The sequence below is a fragment of the Pseudophryne corroboree genome, chromosome 2 (assembly GCF_028390025.1).
Source record: "Pseudophryne corroboree isolate aPseCor3 chromosome 2, aPseCor3.hap2, whole genome shotgun sequence".
Lineage (NCBI taxonomy): Eukaryota > Metazoa > Chordata > Amphibia > Anura > Myobatrachidae > Pseudophryne > Pseudophryne corroboree.
In genome coordinates, this window is record NC_086445.1 from 706,445,504 (window position 1) to 706,470,748 (window position 25,245).

The following is a 25,245-nucleotide window of genomic DNA, read 5'->3' on the forward strand; positions in this document are numbered from 1 at the left end:
TAGATTGTAAGCTTTGCAGAACAACTCTAATTCAGGTGTTACAAACCAGCAGAACAAATTCCAGGCCTAGCTTTAGCTAGAACATACAGTTTTAGCTATATATTTTAGGCATATCACGGTATAGTAAAATTTGTTTTGCTAGTCCTACATTTACTGTAGTCTGTCTTTGGTAGAAGAAGACAGTAAGAGGCATTTTCTAGTCACACTTGACTGGTAGTCATTGAGTTTACCCACCAGGCAGAACAAGGCTTGTGCTTGCCTTTTCTCAGCAGTCAGGAGGGTCACTGAGATAGACATAACATAACAGATGACTCGTAGCTAAAAACCAGAGTCATGTGCTGATACATGCAAGTCACAGGCTCTGTTGCAGGATATAAGCCATGTTGCTGCTAATCAATGCAATTCTAGGTATATGTTAAACAAGGCACCCATTGAAAAACTATGTTTTGGTTTTCTGAGGACTCCACTGTTGATTTACCAAGGACACATGATGTAGACCAGGACCAGGTCTAACGCTTTAGGAGACCAAAGAACATATGGCAATTCTGCAGCCACTTTCACCCTTAAAGTAATGGTGCCCATACACTTGTGTGATAGGGCATACAATCCTTAGATTTCGACAGCATCTGTGAGAGAAATCGAAGGATTGTATGCACATTTAAGGTACCATACGACGCGATGCACGGGCACGCCGCTCGATTATCGTGTCTCATGATAATATGTGCTGCCCTTAATATTTATTGCATCGCAGTGCGATCGCATGTGTTTTTTAAAACACATGCAATATAGCGCACTGCGATGTGCGATGGGCACCCGCCGGGAGCTCCCACTCGGCAGTGATGTGCCCATCACGTGATTACCATGCGATCTACCGCATGATCGCATGGTAATCACTTTGGCAGATCAGGTGCGATTTCATTGCACCTGATCTGCCGGTGCGATGCCTTGCGATGTCGCATCGCGGGGCATCGCACAAGTGTATGGGCACCATAAGTCTTAGAAAGCAGCAGAGGGATGAGAGATTACTGAGCACTGAATGCTTGTGCCAAGACACCAAATGACGGCAATACTAGTTCGGTGGACAATCTGGATAGATTAAAACAGGTTCTTCCATTGGGGAGGAGAGAGAGGTTTCTTTTGCTATTTTAAAAAAAGGAGTGCTAACTGCATCTTCTGCCTCTACCTTTTCTTCTACTGTACATTATGAGTTATGGCACACATGGCATATGAGAGCTGCCAGGTCCCATGTGACTCGGCCAGCATTGGGCATCTTTTTCTCCCAAAATGTGTCTTATCTGATCTGAATAAGACACACAACACACTATGCTGATTAAAATTATTACATTATTAAAATTATATGTGTATATTCTGTTTGCAAATGCAGCTGTATCTGCATACAATATGCTACGTTACAGTGTCAGTGGAAGACACTGTAACATAGCATATTGTATGCAGATACAGCTGCAGCAATAGCAATGCTAATAAGCTGCATTTCTGGGGAAAGAGACACATGAAAAGACGTACAGCATTAGAAAACGCATAATGTTAGTAAACACGCTGGGGACTAGGTGCGACTAGAAGGGCTGCTTAACGTGACTGCAGCAACAACTTCGGAGGACACATAGATAAGTGGACCTTAGTAAAATGATAGCATGTGTCTAGGCTAGAAATTGGTTGATAATGTATGTGTCGTGATCATCCAGCTGACCACAGAAAGCGATTCATACTTTAACATTCTTGTAAGATGTATTCATGAAACAAGTGACATAGAGGGTCATTCCCAGTTGATCGCTCGCTAGCTACTTTTTGCAGGCGTGCAAACGCATAGTCGCGGCCCACAGGGGAGTGTATATTTGCTGTGCAAGGGTGCGATCGCTTTTGCAGTCGAGTGGTACAAAAATAGTTTGTGCAGCTTCTGAGCGGCTCAGAACTTACTCAGCCCTTGCGATCACTTCAGCCTGTCTGGTCCTGGAATTGACGTCAGACACCCGCCCTGCAAACACTTGGACACGCCTGCGTTTTTCCAAACACTCCCAGAAAACGGTCAGTTGACACCCATAAACGCCTTCTTCCTGTCAATCTCCTTGAGATCGGCTGTGCGAATGGATTCTTCATCAAATCCATCGCACAGCAGCGATCCGCTTTGTACCCGTACAACGCGCCTGCGCATTGCGGTGCATATGCATGCGCAGTAGTGACCTGATTGCTGCACTGCGAAAAACGGCAGCGTGCGATCAGGTCGAAAAGACCCCCATAGTCCCCTTGCATTATTATGTTTTGTTATTACAAGGTTACAGCAAGTAGTATATGAAGCTTTCTATTTAGCACAATAATATCTGTGTAAATGTAGCTTACAGTATTAGATCTCTATGCACAGTACACCAACTGCAAGTACAACACACAAAACCTTTCCACAGACAACCTGAAAAAGCTGCTGCACATTAAAACAAACCCACTTACAGTATGTGTTTAATCTGTGCGATTTGTATAGAATAGGAAAGGTGCGCACTACAGAAAGTGATTCAGTAACATTATGTGCAATTACACTGTAACAAAAAAAAGTTCAGACATTATGGCAATTCATGCAAAAGTATAGAATAAGGTGATATGCCATTGTGTTTTTTTTCACAAATAACATTGAACTTTAAAGAACACATTTGTACTTCATGTGCTGGCAACAGACAAAACACATCCACGCTCTCACTGAAGGGACATTCCTGGTTCATTGCAAGTTATCGGTATAAATGTTTGACAAGCTTGATCAGTGTCGGACTCGTTAGTGACAACGCCTTCTAACAATATTCTAGTTGTAACTGTGGGTAAGTCAGACAGTTTATCAGAATCTAAGCTACTTAGTTTACCCAGTAGTGCTTATGCCTCTGAACTCAGGAGACCTGATTCACAGTGTCATCTACTCAGCCCTGAGGTGTGATTTACAGTGTTACCTGCTTAACCTGACAACTTATTTACAGCCTTTATAATGACTGGACTACTGTATGTTACACAATTCCACAGTAGGCTTTGGTGATTCACAACCCAAATAAAGCCACAGCCAAATAATATTCAATTAAATAACTATAATGAAAAAGATAACAGACCATACTGCAAGTCAACTTTTTTGATTTTGGAAAAACAAGTATCACTTATGTATCCCACTAAATGCTTAAAAACAGTGCGTCATATGCTACAACCATAAAACATCATTAGCAGGGCCATACAATGCAATCGGATAAGTCTCATAGGGTTCTATTTACTAAGTCTTGGCAAGAGATAAAGTGGAGAGAGATAAAGTACCAGCCAATCAGCTCCTGTCATTTTTCAAACACAGCTTGTAACATGCCTGTTAGGAGCTGATTGGCTGGTACTTTATCTCTCTCCAAGGCATAGTAAATAGACCCCTTTAATAAACAATTTAATAATGCAATGGCGTATTAAAAAGCCACCTTTTATGCTGAAAAAAATCATATCACCTGAGAAAGTGAAAAAAAAATCACAAGCACACACTCTCGGATAAGGGGAAGCTCTGTATAGGTGCCTCGCAAACATTATACACACAGACCCAAAACAACCTATTTGCTTTTTGACATCAGCTGAAACCCAATAGCCTCCGCGGTGTGGGCTGCACAACACATCGTATAAACAAAACTTGTGCATCAAATATTTGCAAGGCCCTGTGTGCTTTACAATCTTATATTTGCCTTACTTTGGGTAGTGACTGCACAGAATCAGGGGAAAGGTTATCCAAGTGAATAGATGTAGAGGCAGGTGGTGGTGTGGTACCTAACCCTCTGACAACTGGTTCCTCAATCGTAACAATTAGTTACACTGCCCATTTCTAGGTATAGAAGGAGATCCTTGTACCAAGGGTGCAGTTAACAAACTTTGCCTCTCTGGTATTTGAGTAAAGATGATCCCCTTTGGATGCATTACTGAGACATGGCCTTTTACCGTATTGGTAACAAATGTTACAACCACAGTTTCTAATTGCTTTTCACTGACATTTTATTTCATTAAATATTAGAGTGTAAGCTCTGTCAGTTATATTGTGAAAAGTGACATGAGACAAATCTCAGCACAACCTTGCCAATTGCACCATACTGGTATCACCCTGGACCTGCAGCCAACATACTGTAATTAGCAGTAATGGTAACTGAATGAGTTATTTGACTTCTTAGACACATGCTAATTAATCTGTAATCCTTACAAATGTTTTATATTTCAGAATATTCTCTTTCCTTTTGCTGTCCGAGGAGGTATTATTGTCTCATGATCGTGGTGCTATCTTGAATTTTGGATATACATAATAAATACATATACTGTGATACCCTTTTAAACATTTGTGCCACAGTTCTGCCACACAACTGGGCCCGTTAGCCCTAGTCAGGCAATAACAGTATTAGACCTTAACATGCCACACACTTCCAGTGCAATGCATATTTACACATTACAGCTTATCAATATTCTGTGTATAATATAAGTGATTTCATTTAGGATTCAACGGTGCGGCTCATCACTCAACTTAATATTCTAATTTAGAATTCATTTTTTTCAAACTTCAGCAACACACTGGCTACAGCAAAAGAATGTACACTGATGAGGTACTGCCGCGATGTATGAACTCGGGAAGATCTTAATAGATGTGTATCTCACACATCATTTGCACTGAAAAATGGGATGCCACGTATTAATATTAAAGAGAAAAATACAATCACACAATGGAAAGCAATTTGAATAGTGCTGTATGTGTGGATTCATTTTAACCTCTTCCTTGATGGATGAGGACAGTAGAAAAACATTTTTATTGACCAGTATTTGGTATTGTATAGTAGAGTCTTATACAATGAGTCATATAAGACAAAAAAATATATAAAACATAAACACAACGTCAAACTTGACAAGTGACAACCTTAATGGCAAATATCAATAAAAGCAGAGCTCTTCAGGAATTAAATAATAGCAATATTTAGCATACTATAGGACAGTACATTCTCAGAAGCTATCGAACCATAAAAGCAAGCATATAGTGTATGCAAAATCTATGGTTGTGTTCTCATCTGAATGAATGAATACATGCAATCATTGATAAACAATTCATACAGAATACTTGTATGATTCGGTATGCTACAACATTAGACTTATTCTGTATGCCCGTAAAACACATTTTCCGCATGCCTGAGGTCTCCGCCTCACTGGCAACCACATTACAAGGCTTGTGGAGTTAAGTTACCATCATGGTTTTATGTTTTCTTTTTAAATACTAAGCATTTACATCTTTTTCATGTTTTATAAAGCACAGTGAAAGTCTCTAACAACATTATAATTTTCAATGCTACTGTGGTGTAATTGTTCTTTGTAATATGCACTATTGATTCCTGTTAAGTGGTTATTATTAGTTATTGGAAATGACAATGATGATGATCATAATCATCAATGTATCAACATCATGCTTTTTTTAATAGTCTGACGATAGCACAGCACCTGCAGTGCACTATTACCCACAATCCAGTACGTAGCTACTGACAGGTCTCTATCCATTGCTGAGGGCGAATGGGTTAATTCCACTGATAACCCTTCATGTCTCACTGTCTCCTATAGCACTCACACTCATACATTCTCCCTGTCTCCTATAGCACTCACACTCATACATTCTCCCTGTTTCCTATAGCACTCATACATTCTCCTTGTCTCCTATAGCACTCACACTCATACATTCTCCGTCTCCTATAGCACTCACACTCATACATTCTCCCTGTCTCCTATAGCACTCACTCATACATTCTCCCTGTCTTCTATAGCACTCTCACTCATACATTCTCCCTGTCTCCTATAGCACTCACACTCATACATTCTCCCTGCCTCCTATAGTACTCACACTCATACATTCTCCGTCTCCTATAGCACTCACACTTATACATTCTCCCTGCCTCCTATAGTACTCACACTCATACATTCTCCCTGTCTCCTATAGCATTCACACTCAACCATTCCCTCTGTCTCCTATAGTACTCTCACTCATATATTCCCTCTATCTCCTATAGCACTCACATTCATACATTCTCCCTATCTCCTATAGCACTCACACTCATACATTCTCCCTATCTTCTATAGCACTCACACTCATACATTCTCCCTGTCTCCTATAGCACTCACACTCATCCATTCCCTGTCTCCTACAGCACTCACATTCATACATTCTCCCTGTCTCCTATAGCACTCACATTCATCCATTCCCTCTGTCTCCTATAGCACTCCCACTCATTCACCCTGATGTGAATGGCCAACATATTCTCTGTAAAGCGCTGCGAAATATGTATGCGCTATATAAATAACTGGTAATAATAAATAAATTCCCTCTATCTCCTATAGCACTCACACATTCCCTGTCTCCTAGAGCACTCACTCATATATTCGTCCTATCTCACTCACACTCATACATTCCCTGTCTCCAATAGCACTCACACTCATACATTCCTTCTGTCTCCTATAGCACTCACACTCATACATCTCTGTCTCCTATAGCACTCACATTCATACATTCTCCCTGTCTCCTATAGCACTCACACTCATACATTTCGTCTCCTATAGCACTCACACTAACACATACATTCCCTCTGTCTCCTATAGGACTCACACTCATACATTCCCTCTATCTCCTATAACACTCCCACTCTTACATTCTCCCTGTCTCCTATAGCACTCACACTCATACATTCCGTCTCCTATAGCACTCACACTAACACATACATTCCCTCAGTCTCCTATAGGACTCACACTCATACATTCCCTCTGTCTCCTATAGCACTCACACTCATACATTCCCTGTCTCCTATAGCACTCACACTCATATATTCCCTCTGCCTACTAAACGCACTTGCGTACATACATTCCCTCTGTCTCCTATAGCACTCACACTCATACATTCCATCTCCTATAGCATTTACTCACATACATTCCATGTCTCCTACAGCGCTCATACACATACACTCCTACTGTATCTCCTATAGCGCTTATACATACATTCCCTTTGTCTCCTATAGCACTCACTCATACATTCCCTCTGTCTCTTTAGGAACTCATTCATGTACAGTACATTCTGTCACCTATAGCACTCACACACATAGCATGCATTCCTTCTGTCTCCTATAGTGCTCACACACACATTCCCTGTCTCCTATAGCACTCAATCACATACTGTACATTTTGTCTCACACACATACACTACCTGTCTCCTATAGCACTCACATACATTCCCTCTGTCTCCTATAGCACTCACATACATTCCCTCTGTCTCCTATAGCGCTCATACATACATACATACATACATACATACATACATTCTCTATGTCTCCTATAGTGCCCACCGATACAGTACATTCCCTCTGTCTCCTATAGCAATCACATACATTCCCTCTGTATCCTAAAGCGCCCACAGATACAGTACATTCCCTCTGTCTCCTATAGCGCCCTCAGATACAGTACATTCCCTCTGTCTCCTATAGCACTCACATACATTCTCTATGTCTCCTTAGTGCCCACCGATACAGTACATTCCCTGTCTCCTATAGCACTCACATACATTCCCTCTGTCTCCTATAGCGCCCACAGATACAGTACATTCCCTCTGTCTCCTATAGCGCCCACAGATACAGTACATTCCCTCTGTCTCCTATAGCGCCCTCAGATACAGTACATTCCCTCTGTCTCCTAAAGCGCCCTCAGATACAGTACATTCCCTCTGTCTCCTATAGCGCCCACAGATACAGTACATTCCCTCTGTCTCCTATAGCGCCCTCAGATACAGTACATTCCCTCTGTCTCCTAAAGCGCCCACAGATACAGTACATTCCCTCTGTCTCCTATAGCACTCATACGCATATACATGCTGCTACAGATCTGCTGATGAAGCTCTGATCAAGCAAGTTCCCTCTGATCGCAGCCAAAATCCACAAGCAGCACATGGTGGCCCTGCAGAGGCTGAGGATGGCTGGGGATGTGACGGCCGTGGGGCAGGCACCAGACAGCGCTACCTCTTACCCCGGGACATTGGCAGCCTGCTGACGGCGGCCAGGGGTTAATACGACTATAGTGTCAAATGCCAATACATGCCAGTGCCATCTCCCATACATCCCAGCAGCATCCTTTGCCACCACATGCCCACAGCTGGCGGCTCTCACCTCGGCATCTTCCTCCTGGGCTGCTGCCCCAGCCTCACACTGGCAGTGGGGTAATCCACATGGATGGGAGCCCCAAGCGGGGGACAGAGGAGATCCACAGGGCCAATCTATATTCCTAGCGTATCTCCCTGTGGGGAATCACTCAGTCATGCCCGGGCTGGAAAGCTGGCGGCTCCTTCCTTCCCCGTCCTCCCCAGTTCCTGCTCTACGCTCTTCTCTCCGGCTCCGGTGGCAGCGCCCGTGTCATGCCCTCCTGCATAGGTAGCGCCTCACTCCCTCCGCGTCCTCCCGTCTGCGCTTCCCAGGCAGCAGCTGAGGTCTACAGTAGCAGCAGCAGCTCCCTCTCTCCCCGGCTCCTCTCACATGCGGGCTGAGAGATACTCCCCCCTTCTATATCCACACACAGTATCAGCAGCGGCAGCCACACTAGCCTGCCAGAGCCTGCCTCCCTCTATTACCATGCACATCATTACCATACTGTCAGAGGGCAGCTTAACCCCCTCCCTGACAGAGCAGCGCACTGTATAGCGGAAGATAGAAACGTGTCTGTGCTTTCTGTGGTTGTGTGTATCTATCTATCTATCTATCTATCTATCTATCTATCTATCTATCTATCTATCTATCTATCTATCTATCTATTTCTATTTATCTCTATCTATCATCTATCTATTTCTGTTTATTTCTATAGATCTCTCTCTCTCTCTCTTTCCATTTATCTATATATTTCTCTCTCTCTCTGTACTGTATATACTCAAACACACATTGTGTGTGTGTGTGTGTGTGTGTGTGTGTGTGTGTGTGTGTGTGTGTGTGTGTGTGTGTGTGTGTGTGTGTGTGTGTGTGTGTGTGTGTGAGGGAGTTATTGCACCAATTTTGATCTTTGCTTTACACATTATTGTACTATTTGTGTTTGTTTCTGCATATCCTTCTTGGTGGTAATTATGACACAGTAGTAATGACTGCATTTGCTTACCTCTGCCAGGTATTCTGCATACTTAATACCAGGTCTATTAGGCTTGTAGTTAACATCTCAACAATGCAGACTAGTGCCAGTGACTGTGTTTGAAGTGAGAGGACCTAGCTCCTATCCTGCTCTCAACACCTTGTGACTTTGTCACTTCACCTCTTCATATCAAAGCTCTTTCCATGGAGGACAGAGATTCCCTCTTTGATGTTGGTGGAAGAAGAGACTATTTTAGGAAATCTAGGAGGGTCAAATCAATTTGCAGTGTTGTGATAGCACAGATAAACTTCAAATGAATTACGAGCAAGAATATTAACCCTTGCTAACCAATGAAACTGAGTGGTATGTTATATCAGGGTGTTACTGTATATCAGGCATGTCTGGGATTTTTTTACTTTAGTCCGCATAGACAAAAAAACATAGCTTTTCTCTGCAAGTCACAAAACCTCAGCATTCTTTGTGCAATTCATTTGGCTTCTTTCAAGGAAAGATTGTTAGGACGCTTTGTTAGCAGATAGGAAGGAATTCTGTGCTATTTATTTATCATGACAGCCATTGTCATGTAGAATAACAGAAATAGCTAATTATGACATGTTTTTCTTCATTTCCAGCTAGCCAGATTGACAATGAGATATATGCTGGAAAAATGTACAATCTCATTTTATATACTATGCTCCGTTAACCAATGGCATTTGTGAGACCATTCTACTCTGTTAACCCTTTGCTCAGTTGGCAAAAAAGATTTGTCTTGTCAGCAGAAATTGTCTTACATTTGGTAATACTGTTATTTTCTTTTTCTTCTTTATATTTAAACTTTTACTTTTGTCATAATGAATAATTTTTATTGGAATATCTGTTAGTAATGAGACAGTCACTGACTGTGACATTCACAGTAAAATTAGATTCCTGATGCTGAATAACGCAGGGTGTGTGAATATTTGTAATCTAATTATTCCAGAAATATCCCCAGTGCTATTTTATTATAAAATAAGTCAAATAACTACATGTAGATCATAACTGAAATAAGCTCTTGCATTGTTTAGAATTTACACTGTAACACAAACGTGAGTCAGCCCAATGTTAATGTATATGGGGTCCATTTATTATTGAATATTTGCAGCCTCCCCAGCAGTGGCTACCGCCAGGGCCGTACTGCCCATCTGGCACTTCTGGCAAATAGTCTGGTCACAAAGAAGCCAGGAATGGTGCGCGCAGCGCAGATCTTGGCTCTCTGTTTGTACCCCCCGCCGCCGGAAGTATCTGTTTGTAACGCGCGGACATGGCATGACCCCGTGCGCCATCACCGTTGCGCCCCTACCCCCCGTCCGTACTGTGCAGTTTAACAAAAATGGGGGGGTGCCGCGAGACCATGGCCCCAACTCACGGCACGCCCCAATGCGCTGTGCTCGTGCGCCCCCTCCGTCATACATGTGTGCCCCTAGCGAGCGCACCTTCGGCACGCGCGTGCACGAGAATGCCAGGGCTGAATTCTGTCCCCAGTCCGTCCCCAGCCACTGCACATGCTCATTAGTCCCGCTGCTGCATATAGCAGGGATGGGCTCCTTTTGGAGTCCCTGTCCCTGTGGTTGCTCAATAATAAATTTTACTGGTATAATCGCATATTGCAGTGTGATTCTGGGCGCTAATATCGCTCTCAGATCGCAATAATAAAGTGTCAGATGGTAAATCATTGTTTTCTCTTGATGCAGTGTGTACAGTACTTGCATACATTTATGGACTAAGGGGGACATTTACTAAGCAGTGATAAGAGCAGAGAAGTGAGCCAGTGGAGAAGTTGCCCCATCAACCAATCAGCAGCTCTGTATAATTTTATAGTATGCAAATTATAGATGTTACTTCAGTGTTGATTGGTTGCCATGGGCAACTTCTCCACTGGCTCACTTCTCCGCTCTTACCACTGCTTAGTAAATGTCCCCCTAATTCAGAGATGTGCAGAAACCAGACGGTTTAAGTACATCTCTGATATTTGTTGAACTGCGCATTTTTCAGGACCCGTACTGCACATGTGCAGATCAGGTCCAGCATTGTCAGACACAGTGCGGCTGTAGACATCAGGTGATTGACAGTCTGCAGTCATTTTGGAGCTGGGGAGGGAGGGGTGGGGGGTGATGGGGACAGTTTTACAAAATGGCTGCGTAACAGCCCCATTTTGTATTAGAGCTGAGGCCAGGGTCTGAACATATATTTCCCAGTTTTAGCACATTCTTTGTCCCTCCAGAATGGATCTGTGCTATAGTAGCGGCTAATGCCATCTTCAGAATCCTATGGGGGCTGCTTTGCAGTCAGAAATGGAGTGCTTACTGTAGACATCTGCTGTGGTCACTCACACTTAAATCCTGTGGATCCCTAATATTACCAATGCCCCCATAAAACGTTTACTTTAATAAATATACCCCTCAATGTTCATTGAAATTGATCTATTTACACTTAGAACAATATTTATGAACGCTCACAGTGGTTCAAGGCTCAGCCCTCTAATATTAATATTCCTTATTGTTGTGCCTTTTTTATTTCAAGTACTATTACATGATCAAACTTCTGTACTATGATCCTTTAATATACTAGATATTTGCATTAAGTGCTGATGTATTAGCCATAAGGCAGCAAAGACCTAGTTAATTTGCTTGATTTCACTCTGCCTGAGAATTAGAGGCACATCAAGAGTAGAGAGATGACTGTGTGATCCTAGCCATATGGATAGGCACTCTGAGACACTGTGATTGTGGTATAATAATTATATCTGTAGCCGCTACCTTCCAGATACACTGCCAGTTCTTTATCTCAGTGTGATCATCAGGTCAGTGTATGCATCTTGGTAAGCTCACACTGATTATACTATAGAGATACTGCCATATTATCTTGCACTGCTGCAGAAAACCATTTTGGAGATTATAGACCATAACTGCTGAAGGTACATTATATGTTGCATTGCAAACCCAACAATGCAACAGAGTCTACATAGGCTGTGATATAATGTGGTCTCAATTATTTAATTTTGTCAGGGGCCAATTAACCTACCAGAGTATTTTTGGATTGTGGGAGTAAACACGGGGAGAATATACAAACTCCACACAGTTAAGGTCACAGTGGAATTTCAACCACCCCAGCTGTCATTTGAATATACTACTGTACTATTGGGAATAGAAAAAAAATCTATTGAAACATGTTTTAATGGATTTGTGCATATAGTTTTGTCTTCAACATGTCAGAAAAGTATGCTATTATATCTTGATGATAATATGTGTTATGTATACAATTGCCTATATGTGCATCATAAAGTCGTGTGCCTATTTATAAATTGCCCCATAAAGTAGCTTGATAAATTGCCCAAGGTCGCAGTCCCGTCCTCAGTGTTACTTTGCTGAACGCTTTTCCTACATTCAGCATTTGCTGAATGTCCCCAATTCTTAATATTGCATTAACCATGCGGAAGTAGCTGTTTCCACATGATTTAAGGCTTGATAAATAAGCCCCTTAGTTACAAACCAAGGAAAGCATAAAGGTTCCAAATGAAAAAGCATAATCACTATAAACCCAGTTTGAACCATAGTATTGTACAGGCAGTGGATTGCTGGCACTATTTTGCATGGGATGAAGGAACAGTTCAGTTGCCTTACGATTAGTGTCCTAGACTAGCCTGAATTCATATTTATGCTCTTTTTTGGGGGTTTCCAGGAATTTGGGTGCATGAAAACTAGATCTATAATGCTGTAAAACAGAACAAATGGACTATTAAGGCACAAGTTCCATCTCTGTATTGTCTTATATGGATGTTGCCTAGTTTCCAATGTAGCAATATGGCATGTTGCAATTTCCATCATTTCCTACTCAGGCCACTCAATGAAAACAAAGTGTGTATGTGTATATATATATATATATATATATATATATATATACATACAGTATATTTGAAACATACCTATATTTACATGTATTTTTGAGCTCTAACGAGAATATATAAAAAATGCAAGAAGTCATGATGTCAGCTCCCAGTATAAAGCACAGCTTCCGTCCATAAAGTATGTTACACATTTCCATAACTAACTTACATAATTTGGAATTGGGGCATTTGATATGGCTGTCTCATATTGGGCATGTTCGTGTGCCAGTGGCCATGTACCACCTAACCCCAGCCTACCCACAGAAGCATAGCAGAAAAACAATTTGGGCTCCTGCAGAAATCTGGAATGTTGGGATGTATACACTGCCACTACTGTACATTACCATGCATTATATTCCATTGTTTTCTCCTCTGTGTGTTATCTTACTTCTCCCCTTGTCTCATGTCTGCCTCTTATAACCTTTGCCAGGGCTGCCATCAGAAATTGTGGGGGACAGTACAAATGAAAAAGGCAGGGCCCCCACTGCCTCAGTACCTCCCCACCAAAGGCCTGGTTGGTCATCTATTCAGCCATGACAGCAGACATGTGGAGAGGCATACCTTGACAAAATGTATTTATTAACAGTTTCTTATATAGCGCAGCATATTCCGTTGCGCTTTACAATTGGAACAACAGTAATAGAACAAAACTGGGTAAAAACAGACAGACATAAAGGTAGGAAGGCTCTGCTCACAAGCTTACAATTTATGGGGAAATAGGCATTGATACACAAGGATAGATGCTACCTATTGCATAATGGTCCACCAGGTTGCTAGGAAAGACAAGATATGTGAGGTTATGTGTTCTGTACAGAGAGGTTGTAATTAGATAGGGAGGCATTGAAGGCATTTACCATATGGGTAAATGGCACGAAGACACAGATAGGAAGGGACCAGAGTCACAGATAGGGAGCAGACAGAAGCACATATATGAAGAGAGGAGCAAAGGCACAGATATGGGGGTCAGAGTCACATGTGAGGGGCAGAGACACAGATGTGGGGAGGGTGCACAGACAGATATGGGGGAGCATAGACACAGATATGGGAAAGGGAAGGGACACATATATGGCGTGAGCAGATACATAAATATAGAGGAGGCAGACATACAGATGTGGGGCAGAGGCGGAGGCAGGAATACTAAAGGAGACAGTGGGACAGACTGTATAGGAGAGAGGGGCAGAGTCACCTTTGTGCACTGCAGTGGCAATTTCACATTTGCATCTTCAGGTCAGTGCACACTAAATTCCGGCCAATAAGACTAGGGGGGAGGAGAGGAGGAGAGCTGCAGGTGAAACAGCTATGGAGGCAGAGCTGAAGAAGCAACGCTTATTTGGTGGGGTCCTGAAAGGTGTAACCTGCCTATGAGAGTGCGGCCCAGTGCTTCTAACCTTATAATCTGATCATACTGCAGGTGTTTCTGATTCACAGTATGCTGCTGCAAAGCTGGATGGAGAGTTAAGTAATGATTGACTCATCGCACAGTTTAGTTGTGTGATGAGTCATTCATTTCACTCTACAGCCAACGCTAGCAGCTGGCACTGTCCTGTGTGGGGGTGATTAATTAGCAAGTAACTCTGCCGGTGGCTGGGCCCCCCTCAGATGTTAGGGTCCGGGACTACAGAGTCTTTGCCGTCCCCGCCCCCGGTGGAATCCTCGCCCTCCGCTGCCCTCTTTACCTCATATCTTAGGCTGGATATGCATTGGAACAATGGGGATCGCGGCTGACAAGACGGCCAATGTAATGTTACATCGGTCGTCCATGCACACAGAAGGATATAGCGCGCGACCACACAATATATTTTTCATTCACGCATTCAGCTGCATGCTGTTGCTGCCGGATCATCCCATCTGTCATACAGAACAGCAGATGGAATGACACCAATGTTGGTGGGCGGGAGAGAGCAATCATGGGTACACATCAGACGATGTGTACAATATATCTGTTTGGAGTTTGTATATTCTCCCCCTACTTGCGTGGGTTTCTCTGGTTTTCCTCCCACAATCCAAAAATGGGATCTACTCAGGAACCCGGCACTGCTAGAAATACCAATGCCGGGATCCCGCCATTAGATCGAAATGGCAGTACCGGGATCCCAAATGAATGTCTGCTGGCACTCCGCACTGGTAAACTGTGTGTGTGTGTGTGTGTGTGTGTGTATGTGTGTGGGAGGTTGGGGTTAGGTTTAGGCTGTGGTTTATGGATAGTCAGCAGGAAGGGAGGGTTAGGCACCCCAGGGAGGGTTAGGGTTAGGCTGCGGGGGAAGGAGGTTTAGGTTGCGTGGAGGTAGGGTTAGGGTCTGGGAGGTTAGGGATTAGGGATAGTATACTCACCACTTACTATAGGTGTCGGGATCCTGAGTGTCGGGAATGCTGCTGCCGGTATTCTGAATGCCGGCATCCCAAGCGCCGGATTTCGATACCATCCCTACAAAAATATACTGGTAGGTTAATTGGCTCCCAACAAAAATGAACCTTAGCGTGTAAGTGTGTGAGTGTACATGGGCAGACTAGATGGGCTAAGAGGTTCTTATCTGCCATCAAATTTTATATTTCCATGTTGCTTGAATCCACGGGATTGGACGATATAGTACTAAATGTCTGTTGTTTAGAAAAGACTATTGCAAAAACAATGGGAGAAAAGCACCAGCCACAAGTCTGGCCTCCCTTGCCAGAAAGCTTCTGGTTCCTGACCCTGCAGTTGTGCTATGCCCACTGACTGCAACTGATTCACACCCGCAGCAGGACACAATGAAGGTGCATTGGAATGGACAATGTGCTCTTAAAATGACAACAGTAATGGTCCTAAATTTACTACTGTCTATGGCATAGAAGACATCATTGTTCAGAGTTCTTTTCATCAAGGTCTGCTCTGTTTTCTTGCTGCACACAACAAGCCTGAAAACACGTGGGTTACACATTTCCTGCAAACTGGTTTGAATTACTACTAGTAATATAAAAGTATACATACAGTACAGTATATTATAGGTGAGTGAGGTATGGACAATGGCTAACCTATTGCCAACACATGGGTGCTACAAGGCCTGAAAAGTAGGATGTCCACCAATGCTGGGTAACCCTCCCGTGTCTCCAGCATGCACCTTCTAGTTGGGCTTTTCTGAGTGACACACTCATGCTCAGGGGAAACCCTGCTCTGCTCTCAGAAGGGGGCTGGGAGGTTGGAGTGGCATCTCTTGGGCCCTTCTAAGGTTTAATATGCAATGTGCGTTATATCCTTGTTGGGAAATCTTCTGCCTTAAGATTAATGTCAGAATAATTCTATTCACCAAGAAAATGATCCACTGCATGCTTCCATATTATTGTTAAAGGCAATCCCAGATTCCTTATCACTGCTGTGGATCAATCAATATATAACCCTTTAAGTAGACATAATACAGCAGGCTTTAACATTTTAGACAGGTGGAGCAGAGCATTTAAAGTAGTTTCTCTCTTGAGATTGTAATAGACTTTGTATCAGTGCTCGAAGTGCAGTATGACATACCATCACTTTCCCTGGCTACAACCTTCCCCCCCCCCCCCCCCCCAAACCCCCACATCGCCTGTGCCGCTGTGAAATGTATCGCCGGTGCTAGATTGGCCTGCATGCAGGCACAATCTAGCAGGTCGCTCATTTCACCGCTGGGTGAAATGAGCTGCCCCCCGTGTCCGTCCCCCCTCCTCGCTCATTACATCGCGCTGTGCTGTGCGGGGGGACGGACCGCTCAGCACACATCTCTGGGGAAATCTCCCTGTCAGTACGGCCCTTAAGGGGCTGGAAAGACACAAGGAAGCTGAATGTGGCAGCTGCAGCCTGAAGCTCAGACAGGGGGTTTGAGCAGGACGTGTGTTCAGGGGAAGAGAGGGAAGTAAGGGGATGCATTCAATATCCAGGCTGTCGGGATACCGGCGCTCAGCATACCGGCACCGGGATCCCGACCGCCGAGATACCGGCACCAATTCTCCCTCTTGGGGTGTCCACGACACCCCTGGAGGGAGAATAAATAGCGTGCCATCGTGCCCACTAGAGCCTCTTTTGCACTCGCCCCACTGCTGGCATTCTGGCACCCGGCATCCCGCGGTCGGGATTCTGACAGCTGGGATGACGGGCGCTGGTATATCGATAGCAACCCGGAAGAAGGAGTTACAGGTGCAAGGGTATGAGAGGGTAGCAGGGATATGTTTTCTATCATACGATCCGTCCGCCTAGTCACGTCAGGAGTGCACAGAGATGCTCCCATTCAGAGTATCTCTGTCTAGGCGCGCGGGCGGAGACGCTCTCCATTCAAGTGAATGGGGCGCGTCTCCGTCACGGTGCGTGCCCAGTCGGAGACCAAGACGCTGAGTCCTAGACGCGCCTAGGCACAGACGGAACCACAACTAGCGTACATAGTACTATAAGAACTCTAAAATGAAGCTCATATTATCAAAATACTTATTGCTATGGGGGACCTGAGGTATCCTCCAACCCCTGTCTGTTCTATTCAAACTTCCATACCCCCACTTTGAGCACTGCTTTACTTCATTTGTTTAGCTGAAGTATTTATTATTTATACGTTATGGCAGTTACATAAGTTTTCAGTTTACAATTAGCTGTTTAGGATCCTAGCTTTCTTATTAGTAGACAGAATAGGATGTAAACTGTTCTCCTACTCCCAGGTTTCTTCTCCTCATTAGTAACGGTTGACATAAAACAAGGTAACATTAGTGATATTTTGTTGTGCAAAATAAATAACCTTAAACTCTGTTGTCAGTAGCAAAGTTGGCAACACTGATTTGTTAGAGCAGCATTTTGTGAAAACATACTCTCTATATTAGTAAACATAATTAGTTCAAGGAAGCATGAAAGCTCTGTGAAGACAAGTACTGTCAGAATACAGAAATCATTAAATATGTACTGTTTGAATAGTATAGTATGTTTGATGTCTCGTAGTGCTTTTCCATGACATTAACTAAGTCTTCCTTTGTTTGCGGCAACACAAGAGCCAAAGGTTGTATTGGTTTCCATAGAAACGGGGTAGTTCTGAATGAGGGTTCTTAACACCTGCAGGTTAATGGGCACCAATAAGGCTGAAAGAAAAAGGGATGGACTTCCCATGATGCCATTTTGTGACTTGGGCATTGTGCCAATGTATTTATGGCAAAACAACAACCAATAATACATACACTGAATGTTTAAATGTTTAAATACAGTAACAACTCAGCATGACATTTGAACCATGATTGCTTATAAAGTATCTATGTCAATGTCCATACGGTATGAAACTCTCATAGACTGGAGACCAAAGCAGGTGACCACAGTGCCCACAAGTATTGGACAACAATCTGAAGAAACATGAATAATTACATGTACAATGACACCCCCTGACTCCCAATATTACATAATTATTGGTAATATGTATTACAGTATATATGATTCAGAATATGGGGTCTATTTATGAAGCTGAGATAAGTTGGACGGGTTTGCGGGATGCTTGCTGGGTTAAACAACATGCCTGGACATCAGTTGCACGTGTGCATTTCACCAGCAGAGGTGCGATGTTATTGCTGGGGCTCCGTTAATACTAAGGAGTCTGTCTATTTATGAAGGAGTGAAAAGAGTGGAGAAGTGAGCCAGTAAGATGATGCCCATGGCAACCAATCAGCTGCTCTGTATAATTTTAAGGTATTCAAATTACAAATGTTACTTAAATGCTGATTGGTTACCATGGACAACTTATCCACTGGCTCACTTCTCCACACTTTTCACTGTTTCATGAATAGACCCCTAAGAGGGGCAGGTATTGGGAGACCGGCGTGTGGGACCACAGAGGTCACCATATTGACCCCGGGATCCCGGTCTCCAGAACACCTGGGTGGGGGCGCAATGAAGCCACGAGTGGTAATAGTCCCTGTTAGTTGGCATGCCGACTGTCCAATGCTCGGGATTCTGGCGTCCGTATTGTGACCGCCGGTCACATGATTACATCACCCCTAGGAGGGGTCTTCAGAAGTTGGTTTACAGCTTTAGGGTCTCATTTATCAACGAGTGATAAAGCTCGCTGTGATTGATAAAACTTGTTGTGTATGATAAAGGGTGATTCAGCCAATCAGCTCCCAACTTTCATTTTTCAAACACATGACAGTTAGGAGCTGAACAAATGACAACTATTAGGTGATTGGCTGGAGCACCATTTATCATACACAACAAGTTTTATCATTCACAACGAGTTTCAGCACTCTTTGATAAATGAGCCCCTTAGATTGTTAGCTCAAGTTTAGAGAGCAGAACTCTCTCTTGGTCTGTTTCCTTGACTGTCTTTGTAGCGTTACTACTGTTTATTCCATTTTTCTTATTTATTGTACAGCACTGGAAAAATAGAAACCTTCCAGGTAGAATCTCTAAAAACAATTGCTGTACTTCATCACAGCAACGCAAGACAGAAATTGATTTTGTCTAGTGAATGCTTACCTTCCAAAACAACCCACATTCCCAACTACACAGTGATCTGCCCTACCCAAATGAAGGAAGTGTTTCTGAATAATTATATGGTGTGTTAACACACACACACATAGACACACACACACAACAATTATTTGTTCAGTATAGGTGACTGCAAAGGAAAAGATGAGGGAAAAACACCATTGTACACTGAATGCTATAGGATGGAAGAGGACACTTAATTTGTGAATATGTCATGTTTTGGCGAACCAACTAATATATTTTAGGGATAGATTACTTAAATTTAATTCATGTAATTGATTGTGAGAAAAAGGCAACACAGGGACAACATTTGTTACTTTTGTCACTTTTATGCTCTTTTTATTACAGTTAAGTTGGTCAAGTCAAGCAAAAGACTACGAACCCTCCTGCACAGGGAATGCCCTCCAAATGCTCATTGTCTACTCCATGACCTTATTTGTGCATGTGGGTGTGATGTTAGGTCTCATCATGTGTATACAGAGTGTCCTCATACATCCAGCCCCACTACGCCATGCAGCACAAGATGGCTGATGTGAGGGAACTGCCAGGTCCCGTGCAACTTTGCTAACATTGGGCGTGGTGCACGAGCAGGGTCGGTGCAAGGTTTCTCGGCACCCTAGGCAAAACTTCAGCCTACTGCCCCCAACCACCACCAATACCCACTTCCCAGCCCTTCAGATGAAAGTGTGAGTAATAAGTTTCACAGCCACCACTTGCATTAAGTATGACAAGGATGTTTCTTCCAGAGATAGCCTTAATTTTGTGATAGGCAAACTCAGTGATGCCCGCCTAGATCCCGGTGCCTAAAGCTGCCTAATGATAGAGCCGGCCCTGCGCATGAGAAGACTATGCTGATTAATATGACACTTGTATACTGTGTGTGACTGAGTCTGTATACGGTCACACACAGATATACAGGTTTCATATATCAAATTAATCAGCGCAGTCTCTTTGTGCGTCCTAGTTTCATTGTGTTGCAAATAAGAAGAAAAAAGATGCCCTACACTAGAAGAGGGGATGTTTGGCATGACTGCAGCAAAGATGTGTGAGGACACATCTGTATATGCAGCCAGTGTCGGACTGGGGCATGAAAGGCCCACCGGGGGAATGCAATGATAGGGCCCATATTTTAGGATGTGGCCAGTTTCCAGAGGCGGTGTGGCCAGCTGCCACAGAGGCTTGGCTAATCATTACTGAGTGCATAGTCTGGGCCCATTGACAAACATTTATAGTAAAAATTACTAGTGCATGCTTGATAATGTACCTTATTCATAACAGTAATGCACTGTAGAAAATATAGCACAGTCCTATGCACTATAAGGCAACATATGCATAATGTATAATTAAAGTGTACAGTTTGGAACCTGATCCCTATAAGAGAAGGTGGGCCCTAGGCAGTTAGGCCCACCGGGGGTTTCCCATGTGCCCCTGTGGGCCAGTCCGAGCCTGTATGCAGCATCATACAGCAAGGAACTCCCCTCGATCTACCCAACTGCTCCCATCCAACACTGCAGGCACGGACACTTTGGTCTGTGAACCTATGAGCTGAGCCATACAAGTGGGTGCATTTACACAGTAGTCACAAGACAGCATTTGCAATATGCTTGGCATGTTTGCAAAAGAGCTGTAGTGCTTTTTATTCCGAATGAAACATATAGGAAGTAATTTAGCAGGTACAAAACATTGATATTGTAGTTTAAGTATTACATGTACATGCATGGCATCATTGTAAGGAAATAAAATGGGCACTATGGGATGAGCATGTATCCCGTTGCTGTGCATATGGCTGCAGTGCTAAAGTGGCTTGTGGTTTTCAGATTTTGTTATTATATATTGATGTCTGACTCTGAGACCAACCTTAGCAGTGAGCTGGGTTTCTCTATGGGTTTCTCGATCTTCTCAACAGAAATACAACTGAAGAACAAATAAATACACATTAAATATCAGTAGTCAACATTATCTCTTTAAATCAAAAGATTTGGTATTAATGCTAAAATGATTTTGTTCATGAATTGAGGATGTGGCCAATTTTAATGGGCTGATTCTGAGTTGGATGCAGATGGGGCTGCATCATTTGCTACATTCACGCCTGCAGCTATATGCTGATGCCGTTACAAAGTGGTCCGAATGTGCAAGGACTGAGATGCCCACTGTCAGCATCCGTAGATGCTGAAATGCCACTTATACCACTTTCAGATCGCAAATGCCGGATCCCACCCGGTAAGAGAAACGTGTCCTTACCGGGTGGGATCCGGCATTTGCTCTATTTTGGTGGCTTTCCGGGTCGGTTGCCATAGCAGCAGGGGGGGGGGGAGGGGGGGGGCACAGCAGCAGCAGGGGCGGGGGTGGAGGCGGCGCTGGGAGATAAGCTCATTCCCTGCGACGCCTCTCCCTATGCTGTGAATGGGAGCCATGTCGCATCGAAACGGCTCCCATTCACACTGTGCCTGACCAGGTATTCAACCCGGTAATAACCCTTCTTTTTTACCGGGTTGAATTACCGGGTCAGGCGACCTGCTAATTCGGCCAAAGTGCTTTCACATCGCACACTGACCCGTTTCGACGTGGCAATATGCCGTGTCGATACCGGGTTATTTGTGCGATGTGAAAGGGGTATAAGTGCATCACCATCAGTGGGACCCCTTGCACCAGCTCTATGGCAGCTGCAGTTTCTCCATCTGAGTATGGACTCTATTAAGCGATTCAGTGTCTTTGTACGCAACCGCTTTCAACTCAACACATCTGTGACACTCCAATAAGATGCAACATCTTCGTACGTTGTTTTAGCCACCCCCCTGTTACCTCCCAGTCACCATCCAGGAATGTCCCTTATATTTTTGATACTGTGCATCTAAATAGAATATGTTACTCTGTACAAACAAAATCAGGAAGCATGCGTGGTGCAACTCAGACGTATGCAACTCTGAATCAAGTCCTAAGAACTATTATTTATTTACTACTGTTTATTTTTCAGTGTGTGTCTACGTATGCACAAGCACATATAGGAACATAGTGAGGGTGGCGCAGGGGAGTTGTGATGTGGGCGCTACATGCGCTGATGGGTAACAGATTTTCTGAAATGTCTCCCATCTCTGGAAGGATTGCAAATACAGTACATCACCCAACAGAGGATGACCTCTGAAGGATGGCTATGATGACCTCTGAAGGATGGCTATGATGACCTCTGAAGGCTGGCTATGATGACCTCTGAAGGATGGCTATGATGACCTCTGAAGGATGGCTATGATGGCCTGTTCAGTATGCCCATAAACCTTACACATACTGGCTATGTTGCTCCACTGCCAATTGGCCAGTTTCCTTGAAGGGACATGGCAACATTGCTTCTTGGTACACCACTGGGCACATGCAAATATATGCTTGTGCTGCATAAGTGATTGATTCTGCTTTTATTATTTTAGAATGTATTTATATAGTATAGTTTTTAGTCTAGTCTAGTATACCTTTAAATCAGTGACGTGTGGTCAGGTGAGGCAGAGCCTATCCTGTCATGCTACAGTATACTCCAGAATTTTGACTATAAAAATGATATGAATGTATTATTCTAATCATTTTTATAGTCAAAACTCTGGAGTACAGTATACTGAGTATACTGATCTATGACAGCCTTCTTTGTCCACTCACCTCTGGTCAAAACTCACCAATGTCTAGCAGTATATACTGTTGCCCCTTTGTATAATGCCCACATGAACCCTTGGGTTCATATATGTGTGTGTAAATCTGGCTCTGGTACTAGCCCAGAGCCGGATTAAGACTATGGGGGCCCGGGGCACTTCAAATTGCGGGGCACCTAAATTTGATATATCTATAGGTGCATGTATGTGTATATATATATATATATATATACACACACACACACACACACATATATACATACATACATACATACATATACACATGGGATGTAGTTATGTTACCGGCGATCAGGAGACCACTGGTCACAATACCTACGCCGGGATCCCACCCCCTAACAATCCCGATAGTCGGCATGCCGACTAACAGGGACTATTCCCACTCTTGGGTGTCCACGACAGCCATAGAGTGGGAGTAGAACCTGTAGTGAGCACAGCTCACCACCGAGCCCGTAGTGTGGCGAGCTCAGCGAGGCCGCAAGGGGCTTCGTTGCGCTCGCCATCCCCCCCGGCCATCTCCAAGCCGGGATCCTGGTGTCACTATGGTGACCGGTCGCACTTACCCAACATATATATATATATATATATATATACACTGTATATATATACACACTGTGTGTATATATATATATATATATATATATATATATATACTGTATGTGTATATATATATATATATATATATACTGTATGTATATATATATATATATATATATATATATTGTATGTATGTGTGTGTGTGTGTGTGTGTGTATATATATATATATATATATATATATATATATACAATTCCAATGGTGGACAATGAGGCACTCAAGAGGCTGGTTATAAGCAGAAATGCTGTATTGACATAGAGCAACGTTTCGGGGCAGAGCCCCTTCTTCAAGGCATACCAATACAAAGGTATTGGTATGCCTTGAAGAAGGGGCTCTGCCCCGAAACGTTGCTCTATGTCAATACAGCATTTCTGCTATAACCAGCCTCTTGAGTGCCTCATTGTCCACCATTGGAATTGCATACATTTTGAGGATTTAGGCACCGGGGCACGCTGTTGTCTGAAGCTGAGTGCCGGCTGATTTGGCTTTGTATATATATATATATATATATATATATATATATACATACACACACTTTATACATACATACAAACACATAATGGCAACATGACAGAGCCAAAAATTCCAATTTATCAACACGATAAAAAAAAATAATACACCCAGCTTACTTTTTTTCCCTCTGCCGCTGGCAGGCTGCTTGTGACCCATAAGAGGAGAGTGAGAGCGCGATCCTCCACGCTCCTCCACGCTGCTGCTGCTGCTATTAGGTTGCCAGGGCAACCTATAGGCAGCCGCTGGAAGCACAGCGCCTTCACACACCATTGGACAGCTGAGCCGTCGCTCAGCTGTCCTGTACTTCTGTGAGGCGCCGGCGCCGCTTCCACTGCTGTTAGGTTACCAGGGCAACCAACAGTGAGCCGCTGGGAGCGCAGCGCCGCAGATCGGAGGTCCGATCTGTGGCGGGTGGTGGGGGGCCCTTGTCAAGAGGGGGGCCCGGGGTACTTACCCCCTGGGCCCCCCCCTTAATCCGGCTCTGTACTAGCCAGTGCCTCCCCAGACATTTACCTCACATCACTGCTTTAAATAGTATTTTGCTGTATATGACCTCAGATTATCTTTGCAGGGCGAGTGGCCAGCACAACTGATCTAGATAGTCCTTTCTGATGATATCACAGAGGAATGCTGTATTTGTTCGGGCAGTTTCGACAGAGCTGAATTCCTTTTCTTAACCTTTCTGTTGGCCTGAGGGTACCATCAGTGTCTTTACTTTGCTGTCAAATGCTGGACATACTGGTCTGACTGGAGACAGGTAGTGGAGTTACCACTCTCTTAGTCAACTGACCACCTCGATGATCTGGTAATGACAGTTTCTTTAGGGTGCGGTGAGATAATTGTTTCCTAAGGCCAAATGTAACTGGTATAACTTTATTATAAGGATATGTTTCGTTGCTGAGATGCAACTGCAATACAAGTATTGTAAAATAAAATGATACATTGGGCCTAATTCAGATCTGATCCCAGCAGCAAATTTGTTAGCTAATG

General features: G+C 43.5%; 1 protein-coding gene and 1 long non-coding RNA gene across 3 annotated transcripts in view; one reads left to right on the top strand and one right to left on the bottom strand.

Annotated features, from left to right (window-relative positions):
• Window positions 1-8,563, bottom strand: part of PLXNA2 (plexin A2) — a 398,232-nt gene extending 389,669 nt beyond the window's left edge. For both annotated transcript variants that reach the window (XM_063955325.1, XM_063955326.1), the window contains exon 1: window positions 8,175-8,563. The gene's annotated coding sequence lies outside the window, so the exon portion shown is untranslated. The remainder of the gene's footprint in view (window positions 1-8,174) is intronic.
• LOC135045813 (uncharacterized) overlaps window positions 1-25,245 on the top strand; it is a 206,011-nt gene that overhangs the window by 112,882 nt on the left and 67,884 nt on the right. The gene's annotated exons all lie outside the window — the stretch shown is intronic.